The 17,621-nt window shown below is 41.1% G+C and overlaps 1 protein-coding gene across 1 annotated transcript in view; it reads right to left on the bottom strand.

The window, feature by feature from the left end:
* Window positions 1-7,608, bottom strand: part of LOC134672891 (rootletin) — a 66,029-nt gene extending 58,421 nt beyond the window's left edge. The window contains exon 1 of the mRNA XM_063530842.1: window positions 7,364-7,608. The gene's annotated coding sequence lies outside the window, so the exon portion shown is untranslated. The remainder of the gene's footprint in view (window positions 1-7,363) is intronic.
* Between the last annotated feature and the right edge of the window lie 10,013 nt (window positions 7,609-17,621).

Genomic DNA, 17,621 nt, shown 5'->3' on the forward strand with positions numbered 1-17,621 from the left:
CATTCTGCTCAGTCCCTAGAAATGTTCCAACCTGCACCTATATACGTAACTTAATAGATATAGATAGCTAACGATTTAAAAGACTGCTTGAGGCCTCCTAAAAAAATAACTATCTTTATGAGCTTCCTTGGCAAGTGCGTGTTCAGTCAGAACCAGGTCACTAGAACTTATGTCTTTAAGGAAGGGCCATTTTCAAAACTTCTAATAACGAGCCATCTCTTTATTATTTTAGGTAGGTACCGTAAAATGGGGTAAGTTGGGTGAAATTTGACTTTCAAACCTTTTATTTTTACATATGAAAACTGAATGGTGTATATAACAAGTGTTCCGGACGTTGGTATTTTAGTTTTTATTTTATTTTGGGTAGTTCCATTTCATAACTTTGACGATAAAGAGGAAAACCCACCTCACCCCGTAGTGCCTCGTATTTGGGGTGAGAGGGGTTTTCATACAAAGATGATTTTGAAAGATTGTTGGATCGATTTTTTTTTATTATGCACATTCTATAGCTCCATTTTAAATTGGAATACATCATTTTTGTAGCAGTAGCCTTAAAATCCCTTCTCACCCCCCTCTCAAACCTTCTCTCCCCATTCATTACCCACCTCTCCCCGCGAAACCTACTCACCCCGTTTTACGGTACCTATCTATAAATATATAAGCATTTTTAAACATTGGAGGAAAAATAACTGATGTTCATATTTATATAGAAAAAAAAAAAGTAAAATTGCTCAACTACTTTATATAAGTACTATCTGCTAGGCCGACTCTCAAATAGATGGCAATCTTTTTATTTCCGTAATAACCGTCAAATGGTAAGCTGGTGGTTAGAAGCTTTGGCAAGTTTCCAAGTGGCAAACTTGGGCTCTTTAGTGTCTAACTTCCTGATTCTTGAGGAGATAACTCAAAATTAAGACGATCGTTAATTTACAAAATGTTTTCACTAACCGACGACGCCGCGGCGACAAAAAACATTCTACTGAATTAATTAATTTTAGGCTTGTCACGTACGTTCTCATATTTACGAGTATATCAGTAAGTTCATTATACACGGTGTAACATGAGGAAACCGAATAATTTAATAATTTTAATAACCGAACATTTTTTTTCGTAAATCTTACTTTTTGCAAAGTGTTACTTGTCACTTTTTGACATATATCAATAAGGATATTTAGACTACGTCCCATAGCAGCAACATCACCATCAAAAAGGCCTTTTCCACTATGTAACAATAAAAACTTATTTTTTTTTACATTAGTAATATCTCTGAAACTAGGCGAATATCAAAAAAGTTTATAGGACATTTTTGTCTCTAAATATGATCAGGAATACGCTGTTAAAATTATTCGGTTTACTCATGTTACACCGTGTATAATATGTACTCTATGTATAAGTTTAAAATAAAATAAATAAATGACTTTTACTTTAAATATTAAAACTGTTGAATTGAATGGCATGGCATGGGCATGTCAAAAAAAATACAATGTATATGCCTATATTCTATATGTTACTGGAATCTAAAAACATTATGTAGGTACTGGTACTCTACCTACTGTCTCTTTTTTGGCAGTTGAGTAATAGGTAGGTACAATAGCAGTCAAGGGCAGCTATAAATTTTTTAAATAAACAACTCCACTATCAAGTTTCTATTTATCAGAAATTCGACCTCTTCGGCTTTTATCGAAATGATAAACTAAGTACCTATGGTACCTAGTTATACTTATCTCTAAAAATAAATAAGAAGGAAAGTACGCACGCACTTATAGTCTATTAAATATATTATGTTACATCAACTTTTCACGCAAACTTACCTAAGAATAACGTGTGTCATAAGAAAGAATACAAATTGTGCTGTTTAAGTAAGCTCGATAAGTCGAATCCTTTTTAATACATTTCCATGAATCGAAATCGTTCCTTACGATGCCGTATTTCCGCGGTTCGTGACATTCTCGCATGTCATCCCGCGAACTTCCAGCTCGTAAATAACCGTTTTATGTCACGTGTCTAAACGGCCATCTTGGTTTACCGGTAAATTTTAACCAACATACGTTTGCCGTCACACTCGGCCCTCCCAGGATTCGGGACGTTACCCCATAAGACGCAAAGTTTAGAATCGCGTGACCACGTTTTTGGACTGGCAAAATTTCGTGTATAGGCTTTATAAAAATGGGAGTGCTTGTCTTCATATCGATTGTGCCAACTGGTGCTTACCTCCGATCTCGATTCGTCTGCAATCGGTACGAATCGAGTGATTGCTACTTGAATTGTATTGTACCTAGAGTTATTTGGTAACGCGAATTGAAACTTCAGCTGTTCCTTCAATAGGTTTTGTTCTTTAATGGCTTGAACAAACTACCGCTTACTAGAAATTGAGTGCTTACTGTTTAGTTATAGATTCCTTCCTCGGATTTGTATGTATTTTCGATAGGCACAACCACATACCTACTTATGTATTTATAATACATATTTCACTTGTCTATGATACAGATTTATCAGAAGCTGTGTTAAGATATGATATCTTTATCTTATATGGAGATGCTACGCCGTAGAGTACTACGTAGCACCCTCTACTAACGTCGGCAGCATTTCACCGCACAGGGCGATTTTAACTTGCTTCTAAGGTAGTTATGATAGGTAACAGTAATTAATGCGAAAAGCGATAGAATTTGTAATACCAGTTACAAAGATTTGTGAAACTTGTAAAAAAACATCTTCTCGAGTGATAAATGCTTATTTGTATTGTACATGTACAATCTCAAAACGTTCAGTGCGACCTTTGTGGGTATTGTAGGTTAGGTACCACGTTCCTAAAACGTAACATGCAAATTTTTAGCGTAACTATAATTCCCAAAAACTGGGTTACTACAAAAAGATATAAGCACGGATGGTTCATAAAATTACTCAATGTTATTTTACGGACTTATTTCAGTTCGGGCGGTAGGTTATTTGCTCAGACACGCACGGGCAGCACAAGTCTATTGTTCATTTGATAAGTTGATGTAGTCTGATAATAACATTAATAACATTTATTACTTTGCCTTTCCCGAAATAAGAAACAATCAGTATGTAAATTCAATTACCTGCAGTATATTTTCCCTAACTAGTAGTAGTATTTTCCCTTGACAACAGTTGACAACAGTTAGGGTCGTTAGGTATCGTATAGGTACATACTACATATAGGTATACCTACTGTTAAGTGCCTTAAAGTATTTATATGGAGGTATATGTATACCTACCTATTTTATTTTACTGTGTTTAAGACTATCGTCTACTTATCTATATTGTAGGTATCTAATGTATAGGTACAGCTAGCCATTCTGCCACTTGGACCTATACTGTTATGCCCCTAAATTTTTTGCATCAATGATAATATTCGGAAGTGTCCTAACAACTTTTTATTTTAAATTCAGTACCTACTTAAAGCCTTTTAATTTTGGCTTAATTACATAAAAAATCGACCTTTTTCATTTCAAAAAGCAAGATCTACCGTAAACACAGTGTCCAATTTTTGTTCTTATCAAAAGCGTTGTTGAATGCCTATACTTTAAATCCGGGATCTCCAATCCCATGTTATCAGTTTATCACGCAGCATCCCCGTGCCCGGGGGCCAAATTCGACATGTACAACTGTCAGATTTCGCATCCACGTCAAATCAACAGTTGATTTTATTGCATACTGAGTGTTGATTCCATCAACGGTGGATAATATCATTTGGTACAACCAAAACTCAACTCTAAACTATGGGTGGTTCGGTTTGCTTGTCACCCTAACTGTGGATTGTTAATGTCAAATGTTGACATTGTACGTACCTATTCGAGAACTTATGATTTTTCCCACATCAACGGGAGATCAACACGATACGTCAAACGTCGCTTGTCGAATAGGGGTCCGGGTCTCGTGTCAAAGTCACGTTCACTGACAATCACTAACGCTAAATAGGCACTTTGTGCCGGCTTATCACTGGCTTTAATTAGGGAATAGATCACTGTGTCATTAAATAATACCTACGGCTCATAGTACAACCTCGACATAATTGTCTCAGACAGGGTTTTGACGAAGCTTTATTTAGATATTTTATTATTGCACTAAATAAAATGAAGCAATAAGCAAAATACAATAAGCGAATGTAATTTAATGATGTTTGCCTTGGTGACACGAAAATAGTGTTTCACAGCCATCATAATTTCAGGGTTTAGTTACAACTTACTGTATTTTAATCGGAGAAAACATATTGCGTTCTAAGTATTATCTAACCGTTGACCCGGTTCTTATTATTTTACCCTTACTGGCCTTATATTTCGGTGCAATGTCCCTGATTGTGTTCTAAAAATATGCCTTCACATCCGTCGATAACTGCATTAAAAGGGAAATCGCATGCAATGTTATCTTAATCTTTTTTACGGTTTCTGCGACTGCTATTACAAGCGAGTAGAGTGTAATTTGCTTTGAAGCATGTTTCAGATAGTGGTCACTAGAATGTGGCAATACGCAATTATTATCAGTTTAACAGTCAATCTACCAAAATCTTCTCCATCCTCTTAGGGACCTTAGAGAAACAAAACCATAATTATAGGATTTGACTAACCCAACTCATTAATAGATGATATATAATGGATTAATTTTCCGAAATTAATATAGAAGTCATAATGCACTCAAAATCTAATAGTACATTACAAGTGCGAAAAGTAGGAAACTCGTGTCGATTTAAATACTCCCTTTGGTCGTGTTTTAAATTATCGCCACTCGTTGCGGATTCCATGTTTTTCGCACAATTTTTTCTTTGCAAAGTGTGTTGAAAAACATTTATATCTAGAACTTATGCAAATTTGTATCTGATCAGTCATCTTGTAAACATAATTATGTACTAATGATATCAAGGTTACGACTTGCGACCCGGATACGATATCTGTTTCGTTTATTTCCGCGCATCTAATTATTTTAAGGCCTATTATCATAGTAAACAATATAATGTTTTATACGAAAAAGTTTTCTTTATAGTAAATTTTTCTTCCCTACTAGGAGGGATCAAAGTGGCACTTTTCTTCCCTGCTAAGCGAGATCAAAGTGGCGCTTTTCTTTGCTTTTTTGCATATTTTTTTTTAGTTTAAAACAGCGGTCAAAAAAATACACGCCAGTCGCCTCGGCCCGGGCACATCCCGATCTAGCGTGTGTCATCTTATCTGTCTAAACCTAAATTAGCCTAAGTCATTTTCCCAGGACACTGGCCGCGTTCCCCGTGTGCACAGTGAAGCTGAGAAATGCGCCTGCTCGTGGGTAGCCAGACACCAGTGGCGGCGCATCCATAAAAGCCGATTCCCACCGGCTTGCCTGTTTTTGGACATTTGAGCAGAGTTATAAAGGAAATATGTCAGCCAAATTAGCCCCGTCTTGCCTATGGATATGTTTGACGCGCCGCCACTGCCAGACACCCAGACAAAGTTTGGTAGAAATTTCTTACACTAGGTTTTTGGTGTCTGACGACTAATTAAGGACCGAAAGTTTCGATCGCAAGATCCGCAAATACAATAGATGCATACATTTTCAAAAATGCATATTTGCGACACTTGGCAATTTGGGCGTCCGGACTTGAGATGGGATTTAGTTTAAAATTTAAATGTGTACTGTTTTGAAACAAAATAATTTCCTCATAGATGATGTGAAAAGCTATAAGTATGTCTCACATGACTATTTCCACTTTGGGCGTTAACACTTGACTCCTGAACGAAGCAAAGGTTTCTACAATGCAAATAAGGGATCAAAATGACATATTTACGGCAAAGGCGTACAGTACATTGGTAAACAATCTACTACTTTTAGGTAGCATCTCAATGTAACTATCAGTAAAAAATTAAAAAATAAGGATTATCAAACAAAAATCAAGAAAATGTTGTACGTATTTATCAATTAATGTTAGAAAGGGACAAGGAAAGAATGATTATTGAATAACCTAATTACTGCCAAAGAAGACACGGGCGCGGTCACGTAGACAACACATATTTATCTGTTTACTCCAGACATAGCCAATGTCTGAGATTACTTATCTGTTTTAATATATTGACATATTCCTTACAAGGTAGTAGGCGTTTAATTCCACACCACTTCCACACTAATACTTATGATTGTATTTAATCTTTATACATAGATCAGCATGATTGATACCTGAATGTAATCACGTCGGAAACGCTACGGCATTAAGTACATATTAGTATACTCGTAGGTACGCGGGTTTACCGTAGACAAGGTACAAGTTACTTATTTCTTGAAAGCTAGAACTATAACTTTTTGACCTTTAATACTTAGTAGGTAGGTACACTGGTTCAGTTTTACACTCCGTGTACACTGTACACTGCAATCTTAAGGAAAGTATAACAACGTTTAAGAATTATTTTATTTATTAGCCTCATTAAGTTTTTTCTAGATTAAGTATTTGGGGTTTCTAGCAGATCAGCTCCCGTGATATCGGAGATTATTCATAGAGTCTATAAATAATATAGTTTCCTGAAGGAATATATGGCATTTAAAAAATATATCATACAATAGTTAGAACAGAAATATGCACCGGTTGTTCACTTCCCAGCACTGCCGTGTCAAGCTAACATTAGATGCGATGCCAAACGCAACGCACCATTTCGCCTATCCATCCCGGCTCAAATAACTATCGCAACTTTAATTACCTTCAAAACTATAGGAAAATAGGTCAATTGCTAAGTTCATGAGGAAAAAGAAACATTCGATCAAATAAACAAAATCCGGGATTCTCTAAAAGTAAAATGATCATCTGTAATAATTTATACCATTCATTAATAGTAAATTTAGTACTAAAGTGATTTGTATCACTTAAGGAAAAGTTGAGAATAATATTCTTTTCCCTGTTGAAAAATTTCAATTTCTGGTTTTTATCCTTTGATAGGTTCCTTTGATTGGTCTGATAAAGAAACAAAGTACAAATGAAGTGTGTGTTAAGAGTTGAAACGTCCGCACACATTTCGTTTTGAAAGTAATATCCTAACATTAGCACATAAAGCCTAGGATAGAAAAGAAAAGATAGTGAAGTAGTCAATCAAGTGAGCCGCGCTCGGTAGTCAGTAGGTGTGTGGAAATTTTAATAACACACACTTTTATGTCAGACGGTTGGCCCTGAAAATCTTATCTCTAAAATCTTCATTAGATAAAGTATACCTAAGCTAGACTTACCGGCATGTCTTCGAAGCCCGCGTAGTGTGCCCTCCGCGCCCGCCGCCCTACTGCCAGCGTGCCCGAGCCTTCACTGTGCCAGCTCACCACCTGGTCCGAAGCCTCCTCGCGTGACTTCAACCCTCACTAGCCTTCCAAACCCCAAAATCTACCATTGATTCATACTCACAAGTCTCAAAGTCGTCTGCGTCGCGTTATCGCGATTTACATTCAGATTTGATGTTTCAGCATTGTCTTCGGTAATAATTGTTGGGATTACTTTGACATTAGTGTTAGTTTCTGTGCCGAATTTGGTTTTCAGAGAATTGATGATGGCGGCACGGGCGGCCTCGAATTTAGCCCGCGATTGTGCTTCACGCCATTTTTTGAGAATCTTGTCCTTGGGGAGTCGAGTTTCTGAAATAATATTTAGGATAATTACCTATTAATTAAAACCACAGAATATAAAATTAGCGAGCCAATTAAACCTATCATTAATTGGTTTATGATACTTATTAACAACGCGCTTCAAGATAGCATGATACGTATTTAGGTAAGGTAGGTGTTTCATATAACAAGGACGTGAGTAGCAAATTTTCAAAACCACAGCTCTGTGGTTTTGAATATTTTATTCCTTTAGGCACAACCAAATTACATCAACACGCATCAATTAAATACCTTAAGTCATATAAAAGTACCCGTTCGTGCCTCAAACAGTCATCTTCCAAACAATCTACATACCTTTTACAGCCGTCCCATCAGTAAAGGTAGACTTATCAGTAAGGAACTTTACTTTCTTACTTTCCCCATCATTTTTTTCCAATCGCTGATGTTGTTTCACATAAACAGATTCCTGGTCTGTGCTTCCATAACGATCCCACCACTTTACTCCCGCCGTATCAATGGGAGCCCTCGACCTGGCTGAATGCGGACTCTTTGGCACTTGCATCTTGATTATTTAAAAAGAAAAACGGTCTCATGTTCTAGACTTTGAAGCAGTCCTCTCACTATGACGCGTTTTGTACAACTAATGTTATTTTTGGTATACTGATGCTACACTGTAATGCAAGTCATATACCTAGAAGTAATTGCAAAATGTTCTTCGTAGTGAAAAGTGTTTTACCTCACTTTTTTCCTTCATGAAAATAAAAGAGACAGAATGAATAATTCCTATTTAACGAATCTGGCTTACAATTTGGAAATAGGTTCACACGGGTGAAAAATAGAAGGTTCCTAAATACAATGGCTTTTGTGTCTATTTTCTGTTAGTAGGGCAGTGTAACCTGCAAGTCATTTAAAGGCATGTATTCAGGATTTTTCATTCAACTAAGTAGGTACAATTTAATATGACTTGCGAAATTGTATCCATATAAGTTGTTAACAAACATTTTGTGACACCAGTTAAATATTTATTTACACAGACGAATTCCTGCATAGCTACGCAGGTATCTTCATTTAAAAGGGATTAATAATAAAAAATAAGATGACTCTCGCTAGACCGGGCCGTGCCCGGGCCGAGGCGTCCATTTTCTATGACGGCTGATGGGTGATCACGTGGTGCTTTCCATAGAAAACGAAGCTTGGATGCTCCGCCCCGGCCCGGTCTTTGGTGTGTCATCCTTTAAAGTATGAGTGCCCATTTGCGCACCCTGGTGTCACAACCCTGGAACTCTGGAACCCTGGTTCCGTCCATAGTGTAGTTTACTTTACCTAATATTCAAACCTTTTAACAAACCAGTTTTCTTGTTATTTTATTTTTGTTATCAAAACAACCTTTATTGACTTACGTAAGTATAAATAAGTATAACGTAATAGGTAGGTATTCAGACGTGAAGCGCCACAACATAATTGTATTATCCGCTCTTAATTGCACTCATTTAATTTAAGGCACCTCAGGTCGTCACCTTGTCTGCAGATAATAAATAAACCTAATTAACCCATATGTTATCAGTCTCTGATTTACAGCTTACGACCTAAATAATGATGCAATGATATGGAATTAAGTTCCGTGAGCGAGGGTTATCGAAAACATGGATTAATTTAGTGCAAGAAGCGGGTCTCTCAAATCATATGTAACATATATATTTTAGATGAGAAAATTAGATTTTTGTTAATTGCCAGTTAAATACGCATCCATAAGAAATCACCATAAGATGTTGATCCTCACAAATCTTAGAGCGTTTTCACATTACTTGAGTTAGACCAAGAAAAGTCTGTAGCGATTTGATAGCACACGCAGTGCAAGTGTCAAAAGTCATAGTTTTATGAAATTATGACGTAAAATAACACTTGCACTGCGTGTGCTATCAAAATCTTGCAGACTTTTCTGCACGATAACTAAATGCCATCATTTAGATAACATTATGATGTCAGTGTACGTTCAAATTGGCCTGTAATTTCGAGTACCTGAAAATGTGTGTGTAAAAGCAGAAGTAGTAGTTGCTCTCGCTTCGTCGTAAGTCTAGCTCCACATACAGAGCCTCAAATCCCTTACCTGGTGCACTCTTTCAAACGAGGCATTGCATTCCCGGGATGATTCGATTAGACAAAACCTCCCAAACCAACATAGATTAAAAAAACCGTGAGTAACAAACCTTTTTTTTTTGTTTCCCGCAGGGGTAAATACATTTACGTAGGTATCTCACCCCCGGGCTGCGAAGGCCCGTTGGGGTGGTATGTGGGACTCGCTCCTCCCGTATTTCCTCTGTTGTGAGTAACAAACCTAACATAACCTAACAAATATACAAACTGTTGCGTAAAATTTAATTACTGTGATTATTTTATAACAACCGTCTAGACTTCATAAAAAGTAGGTACCTAAATGTCACGTGAACTCCAATTAACTATCCTTTCCTATTATCCTGTTTACTCGTTAGTGAAACGTTAATTGTTAATGTTTATTAGTCTGCAATCAATAATGTAGGTCGCTCCGTCTGCGCCCAGAACTTTGAACGTCTGGTGGCATTGACTCCGACCACGCACCTACAGTCTGGTATAATAGCAACTTCGTATTTGTAATTACGTAAAATACGAGCGGTATATTCCAGTGAGATAACAGGAGCAAGGGAGCGGCGAACTTAATTAGACTCGATTCAACCAAACTTAGCCCCTGTTTGATTCACTGGAATGACGCACCAGTCATCTTGTCGTCGTTGTCGTGCCGCCATATGTAATGGCTCCTCTACACGATGGGCCAACGCCGGCCACTTCAAGGGACGCAGCCATGCGGTAGAATGAGATAGCAATATCACTTGCTCCCTCTAACGCATAAATGCGTCCCTTGGAGTGGCCGGCGTTGGCCCATCGTGTAGAGGAGCCATGAAACGTGGCCACAGTCACGGCTACAGTCACGATTACAGTCAATTACAATAAGACGAAAGGGGAGGAAGTCACGTGACCGCTTCTCAATATTTTCCTAACATTAGGAGTCATCCATTAATTACATCACACGAATTTTTTGGTTGTTTAACACCTCCCCCCCCCATCACACTTCACACACTTGGTCACATTTGGCAAACCCCTCCCCCCCTGGTGTGACGTCACATTTTTTCAACGAAATCGGAAAATCCAATTTAGTAGGTTGTAGCTATTATTAATATTTTTCAAAAATAAATATTAGTAATTGTATAGGTAACCCAAAACTGATTAGGAAAGGAAATTAAACTAATAAAAATATTTAAAATGTCTTTCCCATCACGGAACAATGGTGTTCCGGACCTTTGTGAGGCGTGCGGGGAGCCGAAGCCAACACGTAGAGGCCCTTTTGACACTTTAATGAAAGGCAAGGGGTACACCGAGCGGATGCTGCCCTTTCCCGTGTCATGGGACGCACGCAGAGGCAGCACGCACCAGGGTGTAAGGGCTATTTTGAGAGTTGATGGAATCTAAAATGAACTAGGTTATTGGGTGAAAGCGATGGACTAAGTACTGAGCTATGGGGTAAAAAACCGGACGCCTGCCTAATAAAACGGTATGCAATTTGAAAATTATTATTGTTCCAAAAACTTGTTATTAATCTGTACAGCGAATTAAATAATTTAAAGAAATTAAAGTGACGTCCGCTTAACCCTCCCCTCCCTCTCACGCATAAGAGGAAGCCTGTGCTCAGCAGTGGGACGTATATAGGCTGAAATGATGATGATGATGATGAAAGTGACGTCACAAAGTTTGTGAGGGCTCCCACCCTCCTGTCACGTGTCACATTTTCTTGACCCCTCCCCCCTAAACGTGTGACGTAATTAATGGATGACCCATTATAGAAAATATTTTATTACAGCTATGCCCCCTTCGTTGGTTTTTTTTAAGATTATATAAGCTTTTAAAATTATTGTATGGAATTTTGTTTTCGCTCCTAACTCTTATAATAAACTCAAAAAAAGTCAAACGATGAGGCATAGCTATGGTTAATGTTAGTAGGTACATGTACACTTGTACAGTCACCACACGGAATTGTTATGCCATTTAGGGTTCTTGCTAAATTGGAGATTCTACAGCATAAGTATTGAACAACCCGTTTAGCTAGGAGCCTGGCGCAATGGCGCAACAATCGCGGAGCATAACGTGATGGTACATATAGGTAGGTACCCCAGATTTTTGGGTGCGGGAATATCTGACACTAGTTAAAAAATAGGTTTGAACTGTAATTAGTTTTTGACACAAATTTCATTTTTAGTACAAGCTTTTATCGCTGACTGTACTTACGACAGACAACTAATACTCATCAAGACAATTCTAAAAACCCCTAACACAATTAGGTTGCGTTGTTTCATCACAGAGTTCCTATGACCACCTCCTGTCTCCATCATCAGATCAGTTCGACAGTACCATTACCATATTATTGTATTGTCATCAGAACTACATACAGTTGGTTAACAATCTACTGTATAACCAATAAAACAGAACCTTCATTCAACAGGTATATTCTTCAAATGTTGTTGAGCTGAAGGCGACGCGAACGTAGTCGCGGGTACAGACTAGTTTTAAATAAGTAAGTACCTAAGTATATAATGGTATTCTGTAATAGATTTAAGCTGTGTACAGTACATTCAGTACATAAATAAGAACTTTATACTTATAGGATTAGTCATAGATATAAAATCAAAACACTTTGTGGATTTTGAGTTGCCTTGACACAGACCTGAATTTAGTCGTGCCAGGTCTTATCTGTTGTTTTGTCCAGACTCTAGACCCACCTGCCACGAATTAAAAGCGTGCTTTTGTTATCTGTTAAATAAATGGTGTAAAGAAAGTATGTCTGTGCCTATAGTTATTTTCGGTAGGCAGTCAATTTGTAGCATACCTACTTACATAAGAAGACCGAATACTCATTTCATCACCTCCCCCTTTTTTGAACTCGGTTAAAAAGTAAGAGGCAATTTCGCCGATTTTCGTACTACTTATAATGAATAAACCCTTTTATAAAATTACTCGTACTGCAGTTGGCTAAAATATGGTGTAACTACGGAACCCTACACTGAGCATGGCCCGACATGCTCTTGGTGCTTAGACCCATTAAATAAGTACTACTTGCTTCATTCATTGGCCTGTTACATCAATAAGATGATGGTTTAAACAGCGTCTATATTAAGAGTGCGGCACTTCCGCAAATGACTATTAAGCCCAATGCGAGAGCGGCAGCCGCGACCGCATAGCTGGCAGGAGAATGCCGTGCCCGGTGATGAAAGTGGGAGAGCGGCGCGCTGGTGTCTCAGTTCTCGCCTAGTGTGAAGAAGGCTAAACCACGCTTTATCGTGTGCAACTATCCTTTCACTCAGGGTTTTCCTCCAGTGGTCGCGATCTTCAGCCTCCCTTTCCCAGTTGGTGGGAACAATCCGGAAGGACAACATGTCTCGCTTTGCGCTATCCTTAAAACGAAGCATTGGTCGCCCAACCGGTCGTTTAGCGTGCGCTATTTCGCTCAGGAGAGTCTTACGTGGCAAACGAGAGGGCTCCATCCTGTGCACGTGCCCCAGCAAACTTGCTTAGTAGACCTCCAATTTTTTTTTTTTTATAGGACATTCTTACACAGATTGACTAAGTCCCACAGTAAGCTCAAGAAGGCTTGTGTTGTGGGTACTCAGACAACGATGTATATAATACACAAATACTTAAATACATAGAAAACACCCATGACTCAGGAACAAATATCTGTATCATCATACAAATAAATGCCCTTACTGGGATTCGAACCCAGGACCATCGGCTTCGCAGGCAGGGTCACTACCCACTAGGCCAGACCGGTCGTCATTTACTAAAATACCTTTTTTTTTTTTTTTTTTCAAGAGGGGAAATGCTTTACGCATACCACCCCGGCGCGGGGACGGGCCGGGATGGTTATGTGGGACTCCCTGTTGTGGGCTCATGAGACCCCAGGTTTACCCACTAAAACCCCTCTGTTGCCGCCTCGCTGCTATACGGCGAGGTCCCAGGAACGCCGAAGTACTCTTCCGCAACCTCGCCAGCAGCCGTCCGGACTCGGACCCGACTCTAGGGGAAATCACCCCTTCACCTCAGTGGGCGCGTTGCTTACACATCGCGCCCGCCCACGCAGGGACCTTTGTGCGGGCGACAGACGTCCCCGAGCCTGCCGCCCACAAGTGCCCTTATGGGGGTAACCGGCGGTCGTATGCCAACCGCCGCCGCCCCACGCGCTTGCGGCGCATTGGCTGAGAGGCCGGATCTTCCTCCCTGCCACGCTCCGCTGCCTCCTTCTGCACCATCACGTCCTCGCAGAAGGAGGCCACCGCCTTCCATCGACTCTCCCCACCAAGCATGGCTTTTACTACCGCTGGCAAGGAAAGGTCTCTCCCCACTACGGCCACGAGTGCGGCCCTCTGATCCGCCCACGCTGGGCAAATGGCCAGCGTGTGCAGCGCCGTGTCTTCGGCATCGCCGCAGTCGTGGCATTGCATAGTTGGTTCCCGTCCCGCCCTCCTACACAGGTATCTTCCGAAGCAACCATGCCCCGAGAGAACCTGAGTAAGGTGGAAGGAGAGGAACCCCTCCTTTCTTCTGATCCATCGCTCCAGAACGGGTCGGATGGCTTCGACGGTCCAGTGGCCGGCACTTGGCGCCTCCAATCTCTCTTTCCACTTCTGGAGGAGCACTCGACGGGAATCAAGTCTCCACCGTCTGACCTCCTCCAGAGGTGGTTGGACCCCCCCGGCCCGCGCCTCAGAGACACGCCAATAAACATCAGCGAGCGCTGCTGCGTCGAGGTCCCAAGGCGGAGTCCCCGCCAACAAACACGCTGCCTCGTGGGATACGGAGCGGTATGCCCTCACCATCCTGACCGCCATAACCCGCTGCGGCCTCCTCAACTGGGCTTGATTTTCGGCGGTCAGGGTGAATGCCCAAATGGGCGCCCCATATAGGGCCATCGACCGCACAACACCCGCGTACAGTTTCCTGCAGCCCACATTCGGTCCACCGACGTTGGGTAGAAGCCGGCTGAGTGCCGACGCCGCTCCAATTAGTTTGGGAGCAAGGCCCTCAAAGTGTTTCTTGAACGTCCAACGGCTGTCAAGGACTATGCCTAGGTACCGCATTGTCGACTTGACACCAATGGACGTTCCCCCCACCATTAAGCTGGAACCCGCCGGAGGGGCCTTCCGAGGCCCATGGAAACACAAGGCCTCTGATTTGTTAAGGGCCACCTCCAGCCCCAGCCTCCTAATCCGAGTCACGACCGACGCTACTCCCGCTGTGGCCCGAATTGACGCCTCCCTGAAGTTGTTGCCGCGAGCCGTTACCAGTGTATCGTCAGCGTAACAGGTCACGCTCACCTCCGGCAAGTTGGCCCCCCTCAGCACCCAGTCGTACCCGATGTTCCACAGGAGTGGTCCTAGAACAGACCCCTGTGGAACGCCGCACGACAGCCCCTTCTCCTCCCAAGCACCGCGCGCAGGGTACCTAACGGTTCTATCGGTGAGGTAATCCTCCACCGTCTTCCGCAGGTACTCAGGCACGAGATGTTGCCTCAGTGCCGCCTTGATACAAGCCCAGGGCAGGGAGTTGAAAGCGTTAGCGATGTCTAGAGACACCGCCAAAACCACCTCACCCCGGGACACTGCTTCATCCGCAAGAGCCTTCACCCTCGCACTTGCGTCGATCGTGGACCTGCCCCGACGGAAACCGAACTGATGGACACTGAGGTTCGGTCCCAGCCCCTCGAGGTGCCGAACTAGACGAGCAGCCACCACGCGCTCCAACAGCTTACTGGCCTCGTCCAGCAACACTATCGGCCTGTAAGCCGAGGGCGAGTCCGGCGGTCGCCCCTCTTTCCGCAGAAGGACAAGTTTTCCCGACTTCCACACACGAGGAAACCGCCCCTGTGCCAAACAACCGCTGAAAAGCGCCCTCAAGCGCGGCTCGAGTGGGCCCAACGCCAGAACCCAGGCCCGACCGGGGACTCCGTCGGGGCCGGGGGATTTACTAAAATACCTAACCTAACCTATATGTCAACACGTGAAGAGACATCGGAATGTTATTAATATTATTTTATAAGATTAGGTACATGTACATTATTATTATATAGGTTTTATAAGATATCTAACTAAATTATCACGTTAATCGCGACCTTCGAAGGGCCGCCTGTCTGGACTAAAACTGCGCCGTTGGCCTTATCATCGGTTTACGAAGAATTATTTAATATTGTTTCCTGTAAAACGAATACGGTCGTCATTGTACGAGTAAGATTACCGGGTCAAACAGAAAACTGTTGTTACGTCTTTCCTGTAGACATACACAAGAATTAAGGACTATAAAGGTTAATTTTCTTATTTAACCCTTATCCACGTGAAAAGGTCCTCCTTTTATATACAGAACTATGATAAAATCATTACTTACATGCCCACAAGCTGTTAACTATTGCCCACAGGACACACTAGTTTTCTCTCCTGTTGTTATGGGTATCACAGCTTGTGGGCATGTAAGTAATGATTTTATCATAAGTAGTTCTCTAAATAAAAGGAGGACCTTTTCACGTGGTTAAGGGTTAAATAAGAAAATTAACCTTTATAGCCCTTACCTAACTCTTTTCTCTACAGGAAAGAGGTAACACAGTTTTGTGAGTAGGTACCTAAGTCAAACGGCGCGATTCGGGAAATGATTTAAAGATTCACTAGATATGCAATAGTAAAAATATGTGACGTTCCACAGAAAAAGGTACCATTGCCCCGGCTGAATATTGGAGCGGCGTTATATAGCATATACATAACAGCGTAAGCGCCAGCCGCCATAAGGTACCTTTTGCCGTGGAACGTCACATATCTTTACTATTTCATATCTAGTGAATCTCTAAGGGTCTCCCCTGATATATCGACGCGCATTCGGCAAAAGCCGATAGGAAAAAGCTTTATGTCCACGCAATAAGAGCGAAAAAGCCGTCGACGCGTCGGCAGGCGCCGGCCGATGCGAGCCGAGCCGAACGACGACTTTTTCGCTCTTATTGCGTGGACATAAAGCTTTTTCCTATCGGCTTTTGCCGAATGCGCGTCGATATGTCAGGGGAGACCCTAAATCATTTCCCGAATCGCACCGAAAGTATGTTACATTCTAAAGGCTCTTATAGGATCTTACGAGTATCAGTATCATCTTTCTCGTTTTGCGATACAAAAAGCGCAACGGATTTCTTAGTGATTATTAGTAAAACTGTTTGGGAAACGCTACGCTTACCTAATTAGAGATTTATTTATGTTGCCCCAATAAACATAATATACCTATTGTACCTACCTATATTTCCAAGCAGTTAAACTAAGTCAATATTTGGAGTCGCAATCAAAAATATATGGAGCATTCCACGCTCCCACGAACACGAATATTTTTCAATTCAAACATTAATATATTTTTTTGTTTTTTGCCCTTTAGGTAAATAAGTGGCCAAATTTAATCAAGTTTAGTAGATACCTAATATAATATCATAGAAAAGTATAATAATAGAGTTTGTTGAAAGTAAATTAAAATATTTTAGTCTAGTTCGCTAACGCTCGGCTTAACTGAAAACTAAATAATTTTTAAGAAAAAAAAACCGATTTCTATGGGGCCCGGTGAAAGATTATGGTAGATGGTGCACTATGTAGAAAAGGAGGTAAAACCAGTACCTACTTTCTAGTAGCATTTCGTTTCCGTAAGGGTCGTAGTTATCTAGCCTAACCTAACCCACTTCTCTGATAGCAGTTCGGTTCTGTGAGGATCGCAGTTCGAACCTAATCAAACCCACTTTTCTAGTAGCATTTCGCTTTCAAATGAAAGAAGCGCCTGGCGTCCGTTGGCTCGTTGGGTGGACGACATCCGGAAAATTGCGGGTCACTGCTGGATGAGATTAGCTCAGGACCGGGACAAGTGGCGTACTAGAAGAGAGGCCTATGCTCAGCAGTGGGCGATAAAGGGCTGATATGATGATGATGATGATTTCGCTTCTGTAAGACTCGCAGTTCTAACCAAACCTA

Source organism: Cydia fagiglandana, chromosome 2 (genome assembly GCF_963556715.1).
Source record: "Cydia fagiglandana chromosome 2, ilCydFagi1.1, whole genome shotgun sequence".
In the NCBI taxonomy this organism is placed as follows: Eukaryota; Metazoa; Arthropoda; class Insecta; order Lepidoptera; family Tortricidae; genus Cydia; species Cydia fagiglandana.